The sequence below is a fragment of the Schistocerca cancellata genome, chromosome 6, assembly GCF_023864275.1.
Source record: "Schistocerca cancellata isolate TAMUIC-IGC-003103 chromosome 6, iqSchCanc2.1, whole genome shotgun sequence".
NCBI classification, from domain to species: Eukaryota; Metazoa; Arthropoda; class Insecta; order Orthoptera; family Acrididae; genus Schistocerca; species Schistocerca cancellata.
Genome location: NC_064631.1, coordinates 18,203,040 through 18,225,692, shown reverse-complemented (window position 1 = coordinate 18,225,692; position 22,653 = coordinate 18,203,040). Strand labels below are relative to the sequence as shown.

The following is a 22,653-nucleotide window of genomic DNA, read 5'->3' as shown; positions in this document are numbered from 1 at the left end:
AAAGCTCACTACTAACTTCAGTCACTAAATTAACTTTCGATTTTCCGGTTTTATTAATTCTTTTGCTAAATTAAGTCAGGGTGCAGCGAAATTTATTACTTCTGACAAACTTTCAGTTTTCACACTACACGTGTCAACCTTCAGTTGCCACGCTTCTAGTGCTAATTATATGTGTAATAACCTTTCTTTTTCAGTTACTATAGTAATTGTCCTTAGGACTGGCGACCGTAATTTCCCCCAAATCTCAAATACCTAATTACCGCTAGTTAATTGTTAACATAACGGCTGCACATTTACTTTCTTTATTAACTTTACCCCTTTTCAAAATTAATTTCCACCAGTTTCATTAGCACATTTCCTTTCATTTAGATGTAACCCTTTCCTCCCTCTTTACCGACAGGTTAACTTCGGTGACGATTGCTTTTCCAAAACTCCCATTAGGTACACGCTGTTACATTTTTCACTGTCATTAAGGTCGGTAAGTGAGGGGGAGCTTACACGGTCCACAACTATTCGCGACTGGTTTGAATTAATTTCTGGACAGTTCGTTCGTATGGTTTGGCCACCCAGATTGCCCAACACGAATCCCGTCGAATATTCGTGGGAAAGTTATCGAGAGGTCAGTTCGTGAACAAAATCCTGCGCCGGCAACACTTGGCAATCATGGACGGCTGTAGAGGCAGCGTGGCTCGGTGTTTCTGCAGGGACTTGTCGAGTCTGTGCCCCGTCGAGTTGCTGCACTACGTCGTGCAAGAGAAGGTCCGACACGATATTAGGAGACGTCGCATGACCTTTTTCACATCAGTGCAAATGGCTCACGCCTCTACCGACCCGCGGGAGAAAGCTATTTTTTCTACACTCTCGGCCAACCGGAGCTCCCACTTCCGTCACTTTTCTCTCTGGCCAGGCCCTGCGAACACCGTAAATTCTGACGAAGTCGGTGGCGTCGAGTTGGCGCGGCCCCCCTGTGAGTAGAAAATGAAGTTTGTCCACATTCGGAACCTTTTTTAATTTCAGTTTTTACGTTACTTACACTGAAAAAAAAAACTGAACCTTGTCTGTTTGCAACAACTTTATCTGGGTGTGTGAAGCACTGATATGCCAAACAGACAAGTGTTTGCAAATGTGGCGCACATCAACATTTAAAGTTAGTTGTAGTGTCTTCACCGCTTGGGCCGTGTCGGACTACATCGTAGTAGAGGAGGTACTCGGATACCTTCGGGAAGTTTTTCGCGGAATACAGAACTGGTTTTCTGATCGGATAGTACAATTAACATCTTCATATTTAGTTTCATCGTCATTCATCTGGATAATGACACTATTGATATTTTCAGGTCTATTCGTTGTGATGGAAACGATGTTTGTTGCGTGACGGAACTGACGGTCTGTCACTGACATGAAGGAGATCAATTCTGGGCGCAAGACTTAAACCTGAGGCAGTGCTGACACAACACGCTCACAGGACGACTCCTCATCCCGCTGACAGTGCGCTGCTGATACGTTCTCTGGTAGCTTTCGGCCAACTTGAGCACACTATCTGAGCATTTTAACTCTCGACAATATTATGAAATTATATCAAATAGTATTCGGCAGTCAGAGAGAGTGGTCATTCTAACACCTCGGTTCATTTTACAGGGATAAAAGATATAGAAAGAATAATTTAAAATTAAGAATAGAATTTTTAGAGAGGAAAATAGTGTAGAATCAGAGTTCGGTAATTGCAGATCAAAATTATAGTATATCAGCAGTTAGTTTAACGTCTAAGTACAGCAAAGCTACGGAAGCTCCGTCATGGAGAAGGCAGAGACGTTAAACTCTTGTGATGAGAAACCTATAAAAAGGCCTGATCGTCATTATTGCCGGCTTTTTTCCTTGATTGTTTCGTTAAAGGGCGGGGAACCCGTGTCAGTCAGCGAGACAATAATTAGATTGGACTTTATCGTATGAAGATTCATGATAAACTGTTAGAATATTACGGAGATTAAAAGTGATGTAGTGTACGACCTCTGACTGTTGGTAGCAACGGAGTATTAAGGGGATTTTAGGACTTAAGCGCTAGATTGGAACTTCACGGATATATAGATGACAGAAACTCAAATTATCTGCTGATACGAGTGAATTCAGAGGTACTGGTATTCAGATATTAACGTGTGGACTTTTGAAAGTGTCGTGTGCCGTCAGTTTCGAATCTGGACGTAGAGCGCGTGCATATCGGCATTTGCGGACTATTTAGATTCCTCCAGGCTAGGAACCTTTTAAATCGACCATCATCCATCACCATCTTAATCCTTGAATATAGAGTGAAAGTGAAATACAAGAGTGTTATACTTATTGCATTTACCTAGTACTAATCAGTGAAGGTTTTACGGAACCAAAGCTATTCAGCAGTAAGTCAGCACCACCTACCGGAAAGCGTAGGCTAACTGAAGTGAACGTTTACGTCTTTTATGGATTGCTTAATGTGAACTTTTGTGACTCTTTGACGTCCCCACTCCCTCCGAAAGGTGGCGCAGGCTGTCTTAATCATAAAAGGGGAGAGTTTCAGCAGGGCAAATTACTAAATAAAAGCGATATTTACAAGACTCGCAGGAATAACAAAACACAAGGCCCGCACCTCATCGGAGAGTCGTCGCTGTCACGTCGGGAAGTAAAGCCGGAAAACCTACCGACGATACGTATCTACGAGCACAGGTCGACGTGGAGTACCTAAAAAGGGAACCACAAGAGACTTGGGGATGCTTCATAATGTATGTGTGAGTTGCGTTTGCTTGCATGTGTATGTGTGAGTTTCGTTTGCTTGCATGTGTGTGTGTGTGTGTGTGTGTGTGTGTGTGTGTGTGTGTGTTTTTACCAGAAGAAGACCTTGTGCGCGAAAGCTTACTTATTGAGCAGTCCTTTTGTAGTGCCTGTCTCCGACTCCGCATCTCCACTATATGGTGAGTAACAGAAAATCCTTTCATAATATTCTCATTATTCTATCTTTAATTTTACATACTTTAATCTTAACTCTCGCATTTTCTGCCAATATATGAAATCTGACGGCATCAAATGTTTCACTTAGGTCTGACAGTGTCGGTATTGTGGGTAACGGTGTCCACGTGTAACTGCAGATTATCAGGTACCATAACTGGCAGGATGTTTACGGAACGGAGACTGATACGACTCATATAAAAATAATTTGCGCAAACATTCGACGATTTCACTGTGGGAAGTCCGTCCCATTATACTAAACACACAAGAGGCCAAGCGCTGACAGGCCGGTGCTCACAGGGTGACTGAGGGCTTCCGTTCTTAGATTGAGCTCCAACAACGAGCAGGACGTATCCCGTTCACGACAGAAAAATTAAACGTCTGTGTGGAGACTGTTACCAAGCTGGCCGCAGCACTTCTCATCCTGCTTATGATGGCGCCGTCGTTGGCTGTCGCTTCAGAATACACTCTCATTATTTCTATTCTTGCTATGTAGATCGTAATACGTCTTAAGTAGAAAAAATCAGGCTTAGGTACGTAACCTTGCAGTTCTTCCAGTATAAAACAGGCATGATAAACAATTTTCAACTCTCAGTGCGTTTACGGGGAGTCTATTCGTGTGACTGTATTACTTGCATTAATTTCATGCCCGCATTCAGTCAGCTTACATAGTTATTTGGGGATATGTTCAAGAGTCTGTTTTCTGTGTACGCTTTTTTGGGCAAAGGGCATGACAAATGTTTGAACACGTCACCATTTTGTTAGAACTTAATATTCTCCTATTATCCTATGTATGTTGATCGAAAAGAATTGAAAATGACTTATACAAAATTATTTTGTTCCAGATCCAATAGGAGGCTTCGGGAATTTCCGCCGATTACCGGTGTACCGGCTGCAAGGTGCCTTCCATTTGGTGCAGCGGGTACAGTGAGCGTCCGACGTGGACACAAAAATGATTTATTAAAGACAGAGGTGTAAAGAATAAAATTATATAATCAGATATAGCATTACTTTTCTTTTTACTTGAGAAAAAAATCGCGAAAATCATCTAGATTTCATGCATTCGAAGAGGGTTACCCCTCTAACCAACGGGACGGAAGCACCAATTGAGTTGGCTGGTGTTCGGTCGTCGTACTTCGTGGACGTGTGTGTATGTGTGTGTGTGTGTGTGTGTGTGTGTGTGTGAGAGAGAGAGAGAGAGAGAGAGAGAGAGAGAGGGAGAGGATGGTCGACGCTCGCTCCACATGAGTGTGGTAACTGGCGTGACCTAGGGTGGTGCGCGAACATCGCCACACTTGCTGCGAACTGGGATTGATGGTCGAATTTATCGACTAACTCGACCTCTGCTACGGCGCGCGGAACTTCAGTGTCTCCGTTAGAGCATCGCTTTGTGTAGTAATTTACAATCTGTTACAGCCATTCAAAACTTCCGTGAACGTTGAGGATTAGAAAAGTTACATTTTTTTTACGTAACTGTAAGTGTATGTGTGTCTCTGAGAAACTGCGTGTGAAGCGATCAATTCTAACGTGTAAAATCCAATTTTGTAAGGACCTCGTTAGGTACGCTGATGAGCCAAAACATCACCACTGTCCACTGACGTTAGATGCCGCCTGGTGACTCTGCGGGCACGCGACGCGGTTACAAAAGTATGTAAGCGGAGCAGGCAAGGACAGGGGACCACCCTACCAAAGATATGGGCTGAAGATGGGTAAGTCCATTGAGACAAGCGACTATGACAAAGGGCAGATTATTATTATGTTGCAGAGTCTATGAACAAATACCTCGGAAACGGCGGGAGCTGGTCGAATGCTCGCGTGCTACTGTCGAAGGAGGTACGAGGACAGTGAAACTACCACTGGGCACTAAATGGTTGCACGTGCACGACTCTTCGCACAACGTAGGATTTAGAGACTTGTCTGCTCTGTAAAGCAGGGTAGCCAAAACATTATGGCCACCTCTTTAATGACTTGTCTGTCCGTCTGTGGAACGCAATACGTCACCGATCCTGCGTATCGTGGATTTGACAGGTTGTTGGTAGGTTTGCGGAAGTATGTTGCATCAGATGTCCACGCACAGGTCATGTAATTTTCTTAAGCAGCGCGCCGCTAATGAATTACGTGTACGCGCTGATTGCACCCAATAGCGACCTAAATGGATTCCACTGGACTCACATCGAGAGAATTTCGTGGCAGAGACATAAACGTGAATACCCTATCATGCTCTTCAGACTGCTGTAGCACGGTCTGGCTTTGAGACACGGAAGATTATCCTGCCGGAAGACGACGTCACCGCAGAGGAAGACATCGAGCATGAAGGGATGCAGCTGGCTCACAGCTGTCAGCGTGTCTTCGGTTACTACCACAGGTCGCGTGAAGACGATGGAGAATGTCTCTCAAAGCATAACACTGCTCCCACCAGCTTGCATTCGGTGTGGGCGGCACGATGCGAGCCGCCGTCCACCTCGATGACGGCGTTTGTGGAGACGGCCGCCGACATACCTAGCGAAAATGTGATTCACCCGAATGGCCGACGCGTCCCTACTGACCGACGGTCGACTCCTGATGCTCCGGTGCCGACTGCAGTGGTAATTGACGGTGTCGTTGTGAAAACATAGGGGTGGTCTGCTGCGCAGCTCCATGTTCAACAGTGTACGACGAATCGTGTGCTCTGGGACTCTTGTGGGTACACCAGGGTTGTTCTCTTTTGGCAGAAATGCCACAGATACCATCCATCCTGCTTTATAGAGGAGACAAGGCTCTAAATGCCACGTTCTGTGAAGAGTCGTGCATGAGCAACCATTTAGTGCCTAGTGCTAGTTTCACTGTTCTTGTACCTCCTTCGACACTAGCACGCGAGCATTCGACCAGCTTCACCGTTTGCCGGCCAGTGTGGTCGAGCGGTTCTAGGCGCTACAGTCTGGGACCGCGCGACCGCTACGGTTACAGGTTCGAATCCTGCCTCGGGCATGGATGTGTGTGATGTCCTTAGGTTAGTTAGGTTTAACTAGTTCTAAGTTCTAGGGGACTAATGACCTCAGAAGTTGAGTCCCATAGTGCTCAGAGCCATTTGAACCATTTGACAGTGCATTGGCGGAGCTGTGATTTTTACTCAGGTGATTTATGTGAAAACGTTTCCGACGTGATTGTGGACTCACAATGGGAATAAACAGGCTTTGAAGGCGGAATGGTCGTCGGAGCTGGACGCGTGGGACATTCCATTTCGAAACTCGTTGGGAAATTAGTGTCAAGAGTCTGCCTAGAATACCAAATTTCAGACATTACCTCTCATCTCACCACAGAATGCAGTGGCTGACGGCCTCCATTTAACGACCGAGAGCAGCGGTGTTGACATACAGTTGTCAGTGCTAACAGAAAGGCAACACTGCGTGAAATAATCGCAGAAATTAATGTTTCACATACGACAAACGTATCTGCTGGGACAGTGCGGTGAAACCTGGCGTCAGTGGGCTATGGCATCGGACGACCGACACGAGTGCGTTCTCTGACAGCACGACGTCGCTTCAGCGCCTCTGCTGGGCTCGTCATCATAGCGGTTGGACACTAGACGACTGGGAAACAGTGGCCTGGTCTCATGTGTCACGATTACCGTAGCGTTCGAGTGCCGCGCACACCCCAGGAAGTCATGAACCCGAGTCGTGCACAAGCCGACGGTGGCTTCGTATCGGAGTGGGCTGTGTTTACGCCGAGAGGACTGGGTCCTCTGGACCAGCTGAACCAGTCGTTGACTGGAAATGGTTATGTTCAACCACTTGGAGGCCATGTGCAGCAATTCATGGACTTCATGTTCGGAAACAAAGACTGAATATTTATCGATGACCGTGCGGATTTCAGTGGGCTACAGGTGTTATCAGTCGACTACCGAGATCACCCGACATTAATCCCATTCAACGTTTATGGGACACCATCGAGAGGATGGATGGCTATATAGGCGACACGGTTCAATATTTCTGCAGGGGATTTCCAACGATTTGTTGAGTCCACGTCATGTCGAGCTGCTGCACTTCGCCGGGCACAAGGACGTGGGGTGCCGTCGCACGACTTCTGTCACCCCTGTACTGAGTGCTCGTAGCAGTACCCTGTGTTAAGTTACCAGTTACTAATAAGGCCGATACATAGGCTGTCGGGGGTGCCGTCCTGCAATGACGCAATTGGCTCGTGGGTAAAAAACTTTGACGACTAAAGGTGTAGATAATTGGAAATGCGGAGAAGAAGGAAACTGGACGTACTCGAGGTATGACGTAATCGAAGAATTTTAAAAATTCATTGAACAATGACAAAATTCTCGACGGTGGGCATCTCGTTTTTATATTTGTAAGTTATCGATGTGCTCGTCAGAGACAGAGAGAGTAGGTTATGTTACTGGTAAACAACTTCTGGTCTTGTTCTAGCGCAGACCTCGCCCTTGCGTAGTCCGACATACGAGTATTTTAGGTGAAGTGTGGTAGGTGATGGACGTATTCAGTAGTGCCGTCTTGACTTCTGATTGTATCTGTTAGATGAAGAAAAATTTATTGTGGAGGACAGCAAGGATGCATATCATGTAGATATTGAAAGGTAAAAGAAATATAAATTTTGAATAATCTTATTTTTTTTAAAAAAAGAATATAGAAGTAATTTGAGGTAAGACTGCCGCACTGCGCAGCTAGTTTGACGGAATGGTTGTTGTCAGCTGGTTAACTTTGTTCATCTGCGCAGAGCTGAGAGAAAGACCGCTCCACTTCCCTGAGTCATGCATTAACATATCAACTGATTAAGCTGTTTAATATTTATTGGCGTTATCTAATGACATTGTAACCTTTTCAAATCATTGTTCACTGTGCGAGACTCGTATTGTTCAGATGAATGTTATGTGTGAAGATCACGCGAAGATCTGCTCTCTCATTCTGAACACATACTTCATTCCAAGATCGTAGTCTTGGAATATTATTTCACAGTAATAGTTACTCACCTAATCTACTGTTTAAAGAAGGTTTATCATAACGCATTACAACTTTGCACCATGTGGTGTGCAACAGTTCGAATTTTGTTTGGAAATTTTACTAATCTAGCTTAACAACTGCTTGCTTGATGTCTGCTGTCGTGCTTTCGAGAAATATGCAACAATGTTGCAAGACGCGAGGTAAGCGGCAATTTTGGTTAAGTCAGGTAATTGTTTTCCGTTGCGCATTTAATATAAAGATAAAACGTATTCCAATCATTTACACCTCAATTTACGTTCAATAGCAGTTTGTGGGTGTATACCTTTGGTAATACATGGAGTGGGAGGTAAGTGTGGGCTAAATTTCATACAGAAACTTACGTATGTCGACCTCTTCTGCAAGGATAGTTTGTTGGTCTTTTGGTAATACGTAGTCAGATAGTGTTACATTTCTCGAAAGGAAAAAAAATTGCTAATGTTGTACTTCATTTCGGACAATTTATTTAAAATTTTGTGTTCAATTTGTGAAATTTTGTGTCGTATGACAACTATCGATTACTTTACTACGTAAACAGTTGGCATAATAGTACAGATTTTATGTGGTATTCATTCAGTGTTGAGTATCTGCGTACAAGATAGTAGATTTTTTGTTTGTTAGGTCATTTAGTAATTTTTCCCCCCCCCCCGAGAAACAGTATTTCATCATGTTTGTCGCAACAGAAAACATTATGAAAATACGTCGTAATACAAGACAGCAGACAGTGTTACAAAACAAGGAGTCGGTACAGGATAAATAACCCACCTAGAGCAATTAGCTACTACCACTAGTTTACGAAATTGCACGGATCCACAATTATTAACCAGTTCATGAACAATAATTAAACAGAACAAATGATGGGCAATGAACACGTAAATCCTGGAGCTGAGTAGGTCGGCGATAAGTCGCTGCAGTTTAGCGAAAGTCACAAAAGTCTCCACAGTGGTGTAAAATTTTACAGTAACTAGTAGAAGATCCGTCAGAATCAGGTTTTGCGTCAATTTCTTATGAACAGGTGGGACACACAACACCTTCAGCGAGTAATAATGCTGTATCACAAGACGTGAGTCTGGAAAATTTGATGGAATCAGTCTGCCAGAGGTTTGAAAAAGCACGGAATGAAATAGTTAAAAGATTCGAAAAATGTCAGGAAGAAAATAGTAAATCAGTTAGCCAAAAAAATAAAATAATTAGAAAATGAAAACAGGAAATAATAGAAAGAGAACAGAATAGCGCTTAGAGAAGAAATTAAAAATGACCTTCAACCATTTCTTAATAGTTTTGATGACAGGTACGTAACCTGAGAATTGAATGCGAAAACAGGAAAACAAATCAGAAAAATAGAACAAAAGGAACAGTTAAGCACGATTAAAGAAAGGATGGATGGCTTGACTCAAAACTCACAACCAGTGCAGTCACGGATTCAAATGACAAAATGCCAGTACAGTTTTCAGACACAGCAGAATATCGGTCATTAACAAATTTTAAATACAACCAGAAGAAAAATCAATCGGGAAAATAAATGTTATAGGAACACTATGAATGAAAAAGTCGAGCGTATTCAAAGGAAACTTAACCGCGAAGACGAAAAGGACGAATATGACTGTTTACATTCATACTCAGAAAACTCTGTTGGCCATACACATTTATGGCGTCTAGGCGATTTTCCACGAGAGCAGTTGCACACAACCAGATGCGACTGTGAATTGGGTAACACATAGCATTATAATGTTATTAAAATTTGACTTCTCTAGTCCAGCAAAATACTTCGAAGACATGGTACGCAGAAATCAGTAGCTATCAAATCCGTAAAACCAAAGAGCTAATTCGCATTTGTTTAACAAAGTTACCTACACATTTGAGAGACGTAATTTTGGCCGGCAGATGTAAGGATGATTTAGAAGAATTTCAAACGTTATTTCAAGAATTGGAGTTATACGGTGACAGTAGCTTAACGAGAGAACACATCAGAAATCACAACAGAAACTATGACACCTCTGTGCCGCGTGAAAACAAAAACTATGGGAACTTCCATAACAGACATAACCACAGAAACACTTACAGACGGGATAACCGACATCGTCCATATGACGTAACAAATCATACAGTTGAATAATGATTATTGTCACAGAAGTAATTTCCGGACCTCTGACTATGAACATGATAACAGACATCACACGAATTGCGGTAATGAGAACAGGTGTAATCATAATTATCATAACAACCAAAATTACCACTAACACTACTCTGATTCATATGGTAATCATGCAAATACTCATGGGCACGATTCAGGCAGATCAAATCCGCAAAATAGTCCTCACGGCAACAGTTATGCAAATAGCAACAAACATAGTCAAAACCAGCATTGTCACAGTAATCAATATCACAATACACAGTGTACAAATTGTGGAAGGGCAAGCCCAGCGCGACAGATAGAAATACTTGAAGTCTCGTCACCAAACCCGAGAGAAATCAACGGCGAGGAGGCAATACAGGACAGTGACTCGTGAAAGTTGTACCCAGATGGTAGAACTACACGTTAACTGTTTCTAAAATATTTCTTGCATTACAGCACACAGCAACTGTTGGCGATGCTATTGCACCACATGCCAGAGCGACTCCCGTCGGGTTGCAGGCCACTTTTGACAAGAATCGGATGATTTTTGTCGCGCAGAAAACTTCATTCATCGTGCAACAAATCGAGCGATGCTAACACTAAACAAGTTGCTGCGGACTTGGAAATATCATCTAGAATTCGTGTAGCTGCAAATAATTTCTGATACAATAAACATTGATGGTATTTTTTAAACCAGTTCCGAGAGCATACGTAGGTTACCAGCAATGTGTTGTTCGCCAGAGAAATATTTTTTGGCTGTGCACAATGATGACAATACAAAGATATATAACATTTTCTACCACTTTTCATGAGGTATAAAGGCTGTTCCGATGGTAATTGTGTTGTCTGGAAAGAAGAGTAATAGGTATTTTGATGTAAGAAGTTTTTCAGCATCTATTGTGGGGTAATGAAGTTGTGTTTCCTGAATTGAAATATTTGAAGTTATAGCTATGAAGTGTTCTTTATGTGGAAATAAGTGAAAGAAAACAGAGCAGTGAATTGTTTTTTGAAGTGTGTGTTGAGACAAAGACAACAAATATGATTAATGTTGTAATATGATGTTTGTAAGCATATAAGCTCCCCAGGGACTCACACCTAGTGAGTACGTGGCTGGCGACCACGGGGTCCCGAGCTGAGTCCTGGCATTGCTTCCACTTACTTATGCCAGGCTCCTCACTTTTATCTTTCCTATTTGGCCACCCTCGGCCAACTCTTGTTCTTTTCCGACCCTGATGCTATTAGGTTTCGAGGGCTAGGGGTCTTCCATTTCTACTGAGCCGAATATCTCCCGGGATAAGGAGATTACCTTCTATCAAGTGCCAACGGCCTTCTAGGAGGGCGGATGAGCGGCTAGAAGGAAGGGCACTCTCTTGCCCTTGGGGTGGGAAACTGCTCCTAAAGGCGGAGGAGCCACAAGGTGGCCAACGGCATAGAATGGAGAAGGCAACGGGAAACCACTCCATTAAAGACCCGGGCGGGTATCCCAAGTATCAACAGCTTATGATGGAAAGCTCTTTGGTTAAATTCTCCGGAGGTAAAATAGTCCCCCATTCGGATCTCCGGGCGGGGACAACTAAAGAGATACCAAAACCCAAAAGCAATAATGTAAGAAGGATAGCAACATGGAACGTCAACTCACTTCTTAAATGTGGTAGACTGGAAAACTTGAAAATGGAAATGAAACGAATGGATATTGATGTACTTGGAGTCTCAGAAATGAGATGGCCAAACGCTGGCGACTTCTGGTCAGGGGATTACAGAATCATACACACTGGAACAGCACAAGACAGTCCCGGGATTGCAGGAGTGGGAATTATCCTCAATAAAGAGATGGGGTTAAGAGTAAAAGGATTTGTTCAACATAGTGAGAGGATAATTTATGTCCGATTGGAAACTAAACCAAGAGACACAATCATAATCCAAGTATACATGCCAACTACGAGGCACGAAGATGATGAAATCGACATGATGTATGACCACCTTGAAGAAGTAATTGGCAGAATTAAAGGAGCTGAAAACCTTGTCATCATGGGAGATATGAATGCCGTTGTTGGGGAATGTAAAGAAGAGGATGTGGCAGGGAATTTTGGATTAGGATTAAGAAATGAAAGAGGGGATAAACTTGTAGAATTCTGCCAAAGAAATAAACTTTGCATTACAAATACCTTCTTTAATCATCATCCAAGAAGAAGATACACTTGGAAAATGCCTGGTGACATTAACAGATACCAAATTGACTTCATATTAGTGAAGCAAAGATTTAAAAACTAAGTTAAGGACAGCAGATCATATCCAGGCTGTGATGTGGAAAGTGACCACATACTCGTTATGATGACGACTGAACTAAGAACATTAAAAGAAGAAGTACATGTAAATGGGATTTGACAAACCTGAAAAACGAAAATACACTGAAGCACTATCAACTAGAAACAGACAAGAAAACAAATACACAGGGCTGCAATGACATCCAAAGCAGCTGGGAAAAAATAAAAACTGGTATTTTAGAAGCAGCAGAAAAAGTAATAGGAAAAGAAAGGACAGAGAAAAGGAAGGAATGGATCACTAATGACCTACTAAACATGATGGAAGAAAGAAGGAAATTAAAAAATTCTGTGAAGAAGGAAGACCAAGAGAAATACAAGAGTCTGAAAAACAGAATCAACAGAGAGGCAAAACAAGCAAGAGAAAAATACCTTGTTGATCTCTGTATTTCAGTTGAGGACAACATGAGCAAGGGAAATATCGACAAGGCCTATAAATGTGTGAGACATTGCTTTGGAGACAGAAGAAACAAGTGTAGGGCTGTGATGGATGAAAATGGCAATATGTTGGATGACGATGATGAAGTTGCAAGAAGATGGAAACAATATATAGGAAAACTGTACAGCGGACCAGACCTGTCTGAAAACATCATGGAAGAAGAAACAGAAGTAGATGCACACAACATAGGTGAACCTATATTAAAGGTAGAGTTTGAACTAGCTCTGAAAAAATTGAAAAACAACAAATCGCCTGGTATAGACAATATCCCAGCCGAACTTCTGAAATCTGGAGGAGCAAAACTGAATCAGGAGTTGTATAATCTTGTTTTCAACATGTACGAGCAGGGTAAAATTCCTACAGACTTTGAGAAAAACGTTATGATCCCCATTCCAAAGAAGGCAAATGCTACAAGATGTGAAAATTATAGGACACTCAGCCTAGTTACTCACGCCTCTAAAATATTAACCTCAATTATCCTAAAACGCATAGAACAAAAAGTCGAAGCTACACTCTCCGAAGACCAGTTTGGATTCCGGAAAGATAGAGGAACCAGAGAAGCAATATTTGCTCTAAAACTAATAATAGAGAAACGACTAGATAAGAACCTGAAAACATACATAGCTTTCGTAGATGTAGAGAAAGCCTTTGATAATGTTAAGTGGGATAAGATGTTTGAGGTACTCAAAAAAGTAGGACTAGACCATAAAGATAGAAAAATGATATGGAACCTGTACAAAAACGAGACAGCAGTTATCCGTGGACGGACAAAACAAGAAGAGGTGCAGATAAGGAAAGGTGTCCGACAAGGTTGCGCACTATCCCCTGTTATCTTTAACGTATACATTGAAGAGGCGCTGAAAAAAGTAAGGGAAAATTCACAGACAGGTGTAGTAATTCATGGCCAACGAATAGATATGATAAGATATGCCGATGATATAGCTGTCCTGGCTGAAAGTGAAGAAGATCTTGTAGTCCTACTGAATAGAATGGATAAAGTTATGGGTGAAGAATATAATATGAGAATTAATAAAGCAAAAACAAAAGTAATGGCATGCGACAAAGAAGATCAAGTGAAAGTCCAAGTTCATGTAGGCAATGAACTGCTTGAACAAGTTGATAAATTTACTTATCTGGGCAGTAATATTACCAGGGATGGAAGGAGCAAGGCAGAAGTGAGAAGTAGAATAGCTCAAGCAAAGGCTGCTTTTAACAAGAAGAAAAACATATTAACGTCTAAGAGCATCAGCCTTGAAACCAGGAAAAGATTTTTGAAATCATATGTGTGGAGTGTGGCATGCTATGGGTGTGAAACATGGACTCTCGGGACAGAGGAACAGCAGAAGCTAAATTCTTTTGAAATGTGGTGCTATAGACGCATGCTCAAAATAAAATGGATTGACAAGGTCACCAACGAAGTGGTTCTGGAAAGAGCAGGTGAGAAGAGAAGCTTCTGGAGTTTCATTGTTAAAAGAAGAGTGCAATTTACAGGCCATCTATTACGACATAAAGGACTCCTGAACACAATCATAGAGGGATATTTTGAAATCATATGTGTGGAGTGTGGCATGCTATGGGTGTGAAACATGGACTCTCGGGACAGAGGAACAGCAGAAGCTAAATTCTTTTGAAATGTGGTGCTATAGACGCATGCTCAAAATAAAATGGATTGACAAGGTCACCAACGAAGTGGTTCTGGAAAGAGCAGGTGAGAAGAGAAGCTTCTGGAGTTTCATTGTTAAAAGAAGAGTGCAATTTACAGGCCATCTATTACGACATAAAGGACTCCTGAACACAATCATAGAGGGATATGTCGAGGGAAAAAGACCAAGCGGAAGACCACGACTGAGGTACATGGATCAAATCGTGAAAGATGTGGGATGTGACACCTATAAAGAAATGAAGAGAAAAGCTGAAAGACGCACAGAATGGAGACAAGCTGCCATTGTAGCTGTTGCAAACCAATCCTTGGATTGACCACTACAGAAGAAAAGAAGCAGCATATAAGGTAAGTCTTTTTGAAAAGATATGATTAGATGACAAGAGTGAATGGAGGTAACACAGTTACTTCTTTGATGTGGATCTTTATGATTATCTGATGCAAATTATTTAACTTTTAATTAAACATACAGTGTAATTTTTTTCATTGGAACAACATTTAAAAGTTATGCAAATTTTACAGTAATTAGAGAACTGTACGTTTTTGTCTCTATTTGTGCATGAAAAATGTTTTGCAAAGACTTGGGCCAGCACTGATGCTACTCTGTACCGTGACACGCTGTCTCAGCACTTTTTGAGGCTTGTCCTTGTGGTAGCTCCTATTTTCTTGCTTATACTGATGAATCACATTTTTTTCTGATTTGTATATAGCTATTTGCACTCAAAATTTAACTTCTACTGAATTCTGTAGAACTAATTTTCCTTTACTTTGTCTAACAGATAAAATTTACATATGTATGAAACGACGGCATAACAATATTGTCCATCACTCTAAGTGTTCGCGAATTTTTGGAAGTCAAGATGAAATTCATGACTCGCGAGCTATGACATGGGTAGACAGTCTACTTAAAATCAGGAAAAAAAAAGCAATAAGAGAAATGAGGCGCAGGAAGTGTGTGGGATACTTTTCAACTTTATTCTTTTTGCCATGGCATAGGATAATATCCTTTTTTATATATTTTTCTACTAACATGTTTGACATTTCACACTATACATCTTTTTGTATTTACATATGCTCTCGCATAATAATATGCATCGCTTTAACTTAAGGAATTTTCAGGTTGAATTTGCCTCTTACACTTATGTATTTGTTGAGTTTCTTTATAATGTATACCCTCTGTGTAAATTGTTACTATAGGATGTGGCGCCATTAGTACAACATTTATGTTGAGTGTGGTACTGTAGTGAGCTCTCATAAGCCATGAAAGATTTGTAAGAAGTCATGAAAGACGTTAAGGAGGTAGCAAAAGAAAAAGATAAGAGAGGAAATCGTACAACATAAACATGAGCAAAGAAATGGTGACGAAGAAGAATTTGTGATGAAATAATCTGGTTAATCAGGTAGGGCAAATATCGGATGAAATGTGATTAGGTAGGGCAAAGATGACAAATGGTTAAGTAGGGCTGTGGAGGTAAATAATGTGGACTTATAAGAATGTATGAAATATATGGCAGAAAGAAGCAGAGAGATAAAGTAAACAGTTGTAATTGTTGGAAGTTTGATGAAATTATAGGTAAAATGATTAAGAGGTGCACAAACTAAAGGATGAAATATAACTAGATAGCGTGTTACTTGCTGACTATATTAGGTATAGCAACAGACTGACGTTTGACTGATTGCAAAAGCATTCTTTGATGAGAAACTTGGTTACTCTCGAAACCATGTTTATGTATTTGTGTTCTCCTTACCTGTATGTGTGTGTGTGTGTGTGTGTGTGTGTGTGTGTGTGTGTGTGTGTGTGACCATTATCCTCATGTATTATCCTTATATGTCTCTTTCTACTTGGCTTCCTATACTTTCGTATATTTTACTGGTGAACATGTATACATATTTATTTGAATGGATTTAGAATTTTCTGTAGGTCATTCAGTATACATTTATTAATTGTTTCTTATCATGAGTACTACCGTACACTGTTTGAGAGGGTTTATTTATCTGGTGTTCCTGTAATTCATTATTATGAAACCATGATTCTATTTTTTTGCTTTTTTATATAGAGAAATCTGTTGTTACCATTACACTACATGTGCAGCCCACATGTACAATTATCTAAAATCCTGTTACTCGTGTCTTATTGTAGATAATTGTATATTATAAATGTGACAAATTGTGGCTGATGTACGATGCACCACAAACGATAGAGACTTACCAGGGCAGAAGAAATACGTCTGTATATAATGGAACATTCTCTGCCAAATGTTGGTGTATTTCACCTATACAAGCTGCAGCTGAATTTTATAAGGAACTCTTCGATACTGGAAGATGGCTTTGGAATTATCAATGGATCTACAGCCTGCTTACAGTAGATACTACTACGTACTTCACTGTTTCCGCATGTTCGGGGTTGACAGCTGAGATCTGAGCTTAGCCTCGCTGAGTCTGCTTCCACGTAACTTCCCACAACAGTGACAAATTGCAACGAGATCGAGAAAATGTAGTCGTTTGCGACAATAACACTCTCTACCTACTCTCATTGTGCAGATCACTGCTGCCATATGTACTATCATTCACAAATGTAGGTCTTGTGTGATACAGACATTCTCTAACCTACTTCCTGTGTTCTACAAAAACAGAGTAGATCACCAATCCTATTTACTATAATATAAAATGTGACATATAAACTTTCAAAATAGCCCTGTACAGAACGTTCTCATAGACAAATGAAAAATGATAGCAAATCTGTGGTGAATTCTATTGATTACTTCACTGCCATGTTCTTGAATTTTGTAAATAATTTTTACTCATAGTTCTTTCTTTTTGTGAAGCTATTTTTCTCTTTGTTTTTGTAACATGTTTCACATAACGTTTAGAATTTTGTCACGGACCCATTCCTATCCGAAATGACTTTCATACAAAATTCTTCTCGGAGTAGGTGGAGTAGGTGGAGGACATGTAAGGTGGGCATGCATTTTGGTTTTTGTAAGTTATCGGAGTTCACCTCAGAGAGAGAGAGAGAGAGAGAGAGAGAGAGAGAGAGAGAGAGCAAGTTATGTTAAACAATTTTTGGTTTTGTTGTGGCACAGTCCTTGCCCTTGCATACTCTGATATATTCTTGGTTATATTATTGTAGGTGGTGGACGTATTCATCAGTGCTACGTTGACTTGTGATTTTATCTGTTAGATGAAGAAAATAATTAATATTGAAACTTTTTTTGTAAAGAACACCAAGGACGGTTATGATGTATATATGGAAAGGCAAAAAGAATATAAATTTTGAATAACCTTATTGTTTTTAAAAAAAAAACAGAGAAGGAGATTGAGGTAAGACTGCAGCACTGCGCAGCTAGTTTGAAGGAATGATTATGTCAGCTGGTTAACTTCGTTCACTTGTTGAGAACTGAGAGAAAAACCACCCCACTATCCAGCGTCATGCATTAACATATCAAGTGATTTATCTGTTTAATTTTTTTATATTATATGTTGACATTGTACCTTTTTTAAATCATTGTTCGCTTTGTTAGGCTCGTATTGTTCAGACCAATGTTATGTGTGAAGATCACGTGAAGATCTACTATGTCTTTTTGAATACATACTTCATTCTTAAACCGTTGTCTTGGAATATTATTTCATAGTAATAGTTACTGTCCCCATCTCGCTGTTTAAAGGAGGGTTATCATAACACACTACCACTTTGCACTATGTGGTATGCAGCAGTTCGAATTTTGTTTGGAAATTTTATTTAAAAATAGAAATCTAGGTTAGCCGCCCCTTGCTCACTGTTTGCTGTTGTGCTTTCGAGAAATCTGCGTAAATGTTCTCAAGGAGCGAGGAAAGTGAAAATCTTGGTTACGACACGATAATGGTTTTACTTCTGTTGCACATTTAATATAAAGACAAGTTGTGTTCAGACCAGTTACAGCGGAATTCTAATGAGGTTCTGTTTAGTCAAAGGACAGCATACGAGTTTAAGTTAGATAACAACTAGTTGGTACATAGTGTTGGTAATACGTAGCCTTTTATGGAGTGGGAGGTAAATTTGGGCTAAATGTCGTACAGAAATACAAAATGGGGAACTTACAGTGTTATGAAGAACAGGTGATTATAGATGTGCGTGGGAAACACTTATTACAGTACGGGACAACTCAGACGTATGTCTGTGGCGGAATCCAGCTGCATCTCATTTGTTGCTGCAAGCACATGCAGAATCCACCGATGACCGGGCGACAACGGACAGAAGCGTACTCGGAAGATATAAGAGAGTTCTCGCCGCACTTGGTTACAGATTATAGTGTAGGGCTGACTTAGAGACAGGGAATGTCGTTTAGTGAACCCTTAGAAGTGAACGGACAGTTGTTGTAAATTGGATTTGCTGTGTACCGTGAAGTTTACCTACGATTATTTGCACTTAGCCATCGAGTGCTCTTTTTTGTGTTATATTACCGGGTGATCAAAAAGTCAGTATAGATTTGAAAACTTAATAAACCACGGAATAATGTAGACAGAGAGGTAAAAATTGATACACATGCTTGGAATGACACGGGGTTTTATTAGAAAAAAAAAAGATCTCTTGCGTGCGTCGTTTGGCGATGATCGTGTGCTCAGCCGCCACTTTCATCATGCTTGGCCTCCCAGGTCCCCAGACCTCAGTCCGTGCGATTATTGGCTTTGGGGTTACCTGAAGTCGCAAGTGTATCGTGATCGACCGACATTTCTACGGGTCCTGAAAGACAACATCCGACGCCAATGCCTGACCATAACTGCAGACATGCTTTACAGTGCTGTTCACAACATTATTCCTCGACTACAGCTATTGTTGAGGAATGATGATGGACATCATCTTTGCTTTGTCTTACTTTGTTATTCTAATTATTGCTATTCTGAGCAGATGAAGCGCCATCTGTCGGACAGTTTTTGAACGTTTGTACTTTTTTTTGTTCTAATAAAACCCCTTGTCATTCCAAGCATGTGTGTCAATTTGTACCTCTCTATCTACATTATTCCGTGATTTATTCAGTTTTCAAATTTATGGTGACTTTTTGATCACCGGTATATACAGTGTTGCAGACTTCTTTTTTCAACTAGTCACAAAGATAAGGAAAACTTTGAACTCATTTGTGTGACTTTGTTACTAATTTATTGGAGTGTTGTAGAACCTTCGTTCTCCTATCCTGTTACCTGGCCCTGGGGCATAGCTGTGTAATAGTGGCAGGGAGAAATCGTCTTAGCGGAGTACCGCACCAGAAGCCGTTTCACGAACTCACAAATTCGGCCTACCGTAGCGGCAGTGGCATCTCGACCCCCACGGCAGTAGCGACGAGGCCTTTGCAAAACTGGCGACGAGGATTTAGAAAACAGGTGTCGGGTGTAAATAGATACGTAGAAATGAGAAAGAGGATAGCGAAAGACGGCGGCAGCATCGAACCGACCGAAAGACCTAGCACCTACGAAAAGCTGTTGACAGAGTACTCGCACGACAGCTGTGCCCCGAGACGCACGGCAGCAGAGCGCAGGCGCGCAGCGGCAGCCGTCGCGCTCAGCACGGCACAGCACAGCACGGTACAGACCTGCTCCTTCTCCTTCTCCGGCAGGACTCGCGGACGCAACAGACCCCGGACGCCGCTCGCCGACTCCCGGCCATGCGCCGCCAGCCTCGCACTTAAGTACCGGCGCCCCGGAGACGCGGCGGCAGCGGGCGGCGGGGGCGGCGGCGGCGGCGGACGGCGGCGCCGCTGGCTGGTCCCACTCCTGCTCTAACGGGGACGTCTCTGACAGCAGTTTCAGTTTTGCAACCGGGGGGACTGTTTGTTAAGAAACAACAAACAGTCCCCCCCGGTTGCAAAACTGAAATGTTTATCTCGTTTATCCTCCAGTGACAAGTGTCGCCTTATACGAGGCATCAGACTGGCTGGCAAAATAGGGTGTCGAAACACACGTCCAGTGGCAAACCACCGTGGTCACAATTAACAATAAATTTGTGCGGTGTACGACGTAGAAATCGTTAAGTACAAGGGAAATCCCGTCGACACCGTGTGAAAGCCCCAGCAGGTAGTCGGTTGTGGACGGCGCCGCATGGCTCACAAGGACGCCGCGCGAGGACCTTTTAAAAATTCTGACAAGGATAACTACTTGATGGGGCCTTCGAGCGGTTTAAGCGTGTCTTCCCGTGTATTTAACAACTTCTATGTCAGACGCCGCAGAATGTTTTTTTTCCCAAGTTCAGAGCACGATGGTATGCTGCTGGGACATTTGTATGCGCAGTATCCTGCGTGCTTAACAGCATATTTTGCCAGTCAATTTGTACATCTACATCTACATGATTACTCTGCAATTCACATTTAAGTGCTTCGCAGAGGGTTCATTGAACCACAATCATGCTATCTCTCTCCCATTCCACTCCCGAACAGCGCGCGGGAAAAACGAACACCTAAACCTTTGTGTTCGATCTCTGATTTCTCTTATTTTATTTTGATGATCATTCCTACCTATGTAGGTTGGGCTCAACAAAAATATTTTCACATTCGGAAGAGAAAGCTGGTGACTCAAATTTCGTAAATAGATCTCACCGCGACGAAAAACGTCTTTCCTTTAATGACTTCCATCCCAACTCGCGTATCATATCTGCCACACTCTCTCCCCTATTACGTGATTATACAAAACGAGCTGTCCTTCTTTGCACCCTTTCGATGTCCTCCACCTGGTAAGGATCCCACACCGCGCAGCAACATTCTAAGTCTCCTGCCATGAAACGCAACCTTTGGCTCGCCTTCCCCACAATATTATCTATGTCGACTTTCCAACTGAAGTTGTTCGTAATTTTAACACCCAGGTACTTAGTTGAATTGACAGCCTTGAGAATTGTACTATTTATCGAGTAATCGAATTCCAACGGATTTCTTTTGGAACTCATGTGGGTCACCTCACACTTTTCGTTATTTAGCGTCAACTGCCACCTGCCACACCATACAGCTATCGTTTCTAAATCGCTTTGCAACTGATACTGGTCTTCGGATGACCTTACTAGACGGTAAATTACAGCGTCATCTGCGAACAACCCAGGTCATTTATACAGATCTGGAACAGCAGAGGTCCCAGGACGCTTCCCTGGGGAACACCTGAGATCACTTCAGTTTTACTTGATGATTTGCTGTCTATTACTACGAACTGCGACCTTCCTGACAGGAAATCACGAATCCAGTCGCACAACTGAGACGGTACCCCATAGGCCCGCAGCTTGATTAGAAGTCGCTTGTGAGGAACGGTGTCGAAAGCTTTCCGGAAATCTAGAAATACGGAATCAACTTGAGATCCCCTGTCGATAGCGGCCATTACTTCGTGCGAATAAAGAGCTAGCTGCGTTGCACAAGAACGATGTCTTCTGAAACCATGCTGATTACGTATCAATAGATCGTTTCCTTCGAGGTGATTCATAGTTTGAATACAGTATATGCTCCAAAACCCTACTGCAAACCGACGTCAATGATATAGGTCTGTAGTTCGATGGATTACTCCTACTACCCTTCTTAAACACTGGTGCGACCTGCGCAATTTTCCAATGTGTAGGTACAGATCTATCGGTGAGCGAGCGGTTGTATATGATTGCTAAGTAGGGAGCTATTGTATCAGAGTAATCTGAAAGGAACCTAATCGGTATACAATCTGGACCTGAAGACTTGCCCGTATCGAGAGATTTGAGTTTCTTCGCAACCCCTATCTACTTCTAAGAAACTCATGCTGACAGCTGTTCGTGTTTCAATTTCTGGAATATTCCATTCGTCTTCCCTGGTGAAGGAATTTCGGAAAACTGCGTTCAATAACTCCGCTTTAGTGACACAGTCGTCGGTAACAGTACCATATCGGCACTGCGCAGCGAAGGTATTGACTGCGTCTTGCCGCATGTGTACTTTACATACGGCCAGAATTTCTTCGGATTTTCTACCAAATTTCGAGACAATGTTTCGTTGTGGAACCTATTAAAGGCATCTTGCATTGAAGTCCGAGACAAATTTCGCGCGTCTGTAAATTTTAACCAATCTTTGGGATTTCCCTTGTATAAGGAGAAACCTGCGACTGGAGGATAAATGAAATAAAAATGCAGGTTTGCAACCGAGACTGTCTGGTCTTTCATATTGTTACCACTGGATACTGTACCACAACGCCGTGCATTGGAAAAA

The 22,653-nt window shown here is 41.9% G+C and overlaps 1 protein-coding gene across 1 annotated transcript in view; it reads right to left on the bottom strand.

Annotated features, from left to right (window-relative positions):
• Positions 1-20,102, bottom strand: part of LOC126190632 (cytochrome P450 6k1-like) — a 174,294-nt gene extending 154,192 nt beyond the window's left edge. The window contains exon 1 of the mRNA XM_049931050.1: positions 20,047-20,102. The gene's annotated coding sequence lies outside the window, so the exon portion shown is untranslated. The remainder of the gene's footprint in view (positions 1-20,046) is intronic.
• Positions 20,103-22,653: the final 2,551 nt, after the last annotated feature.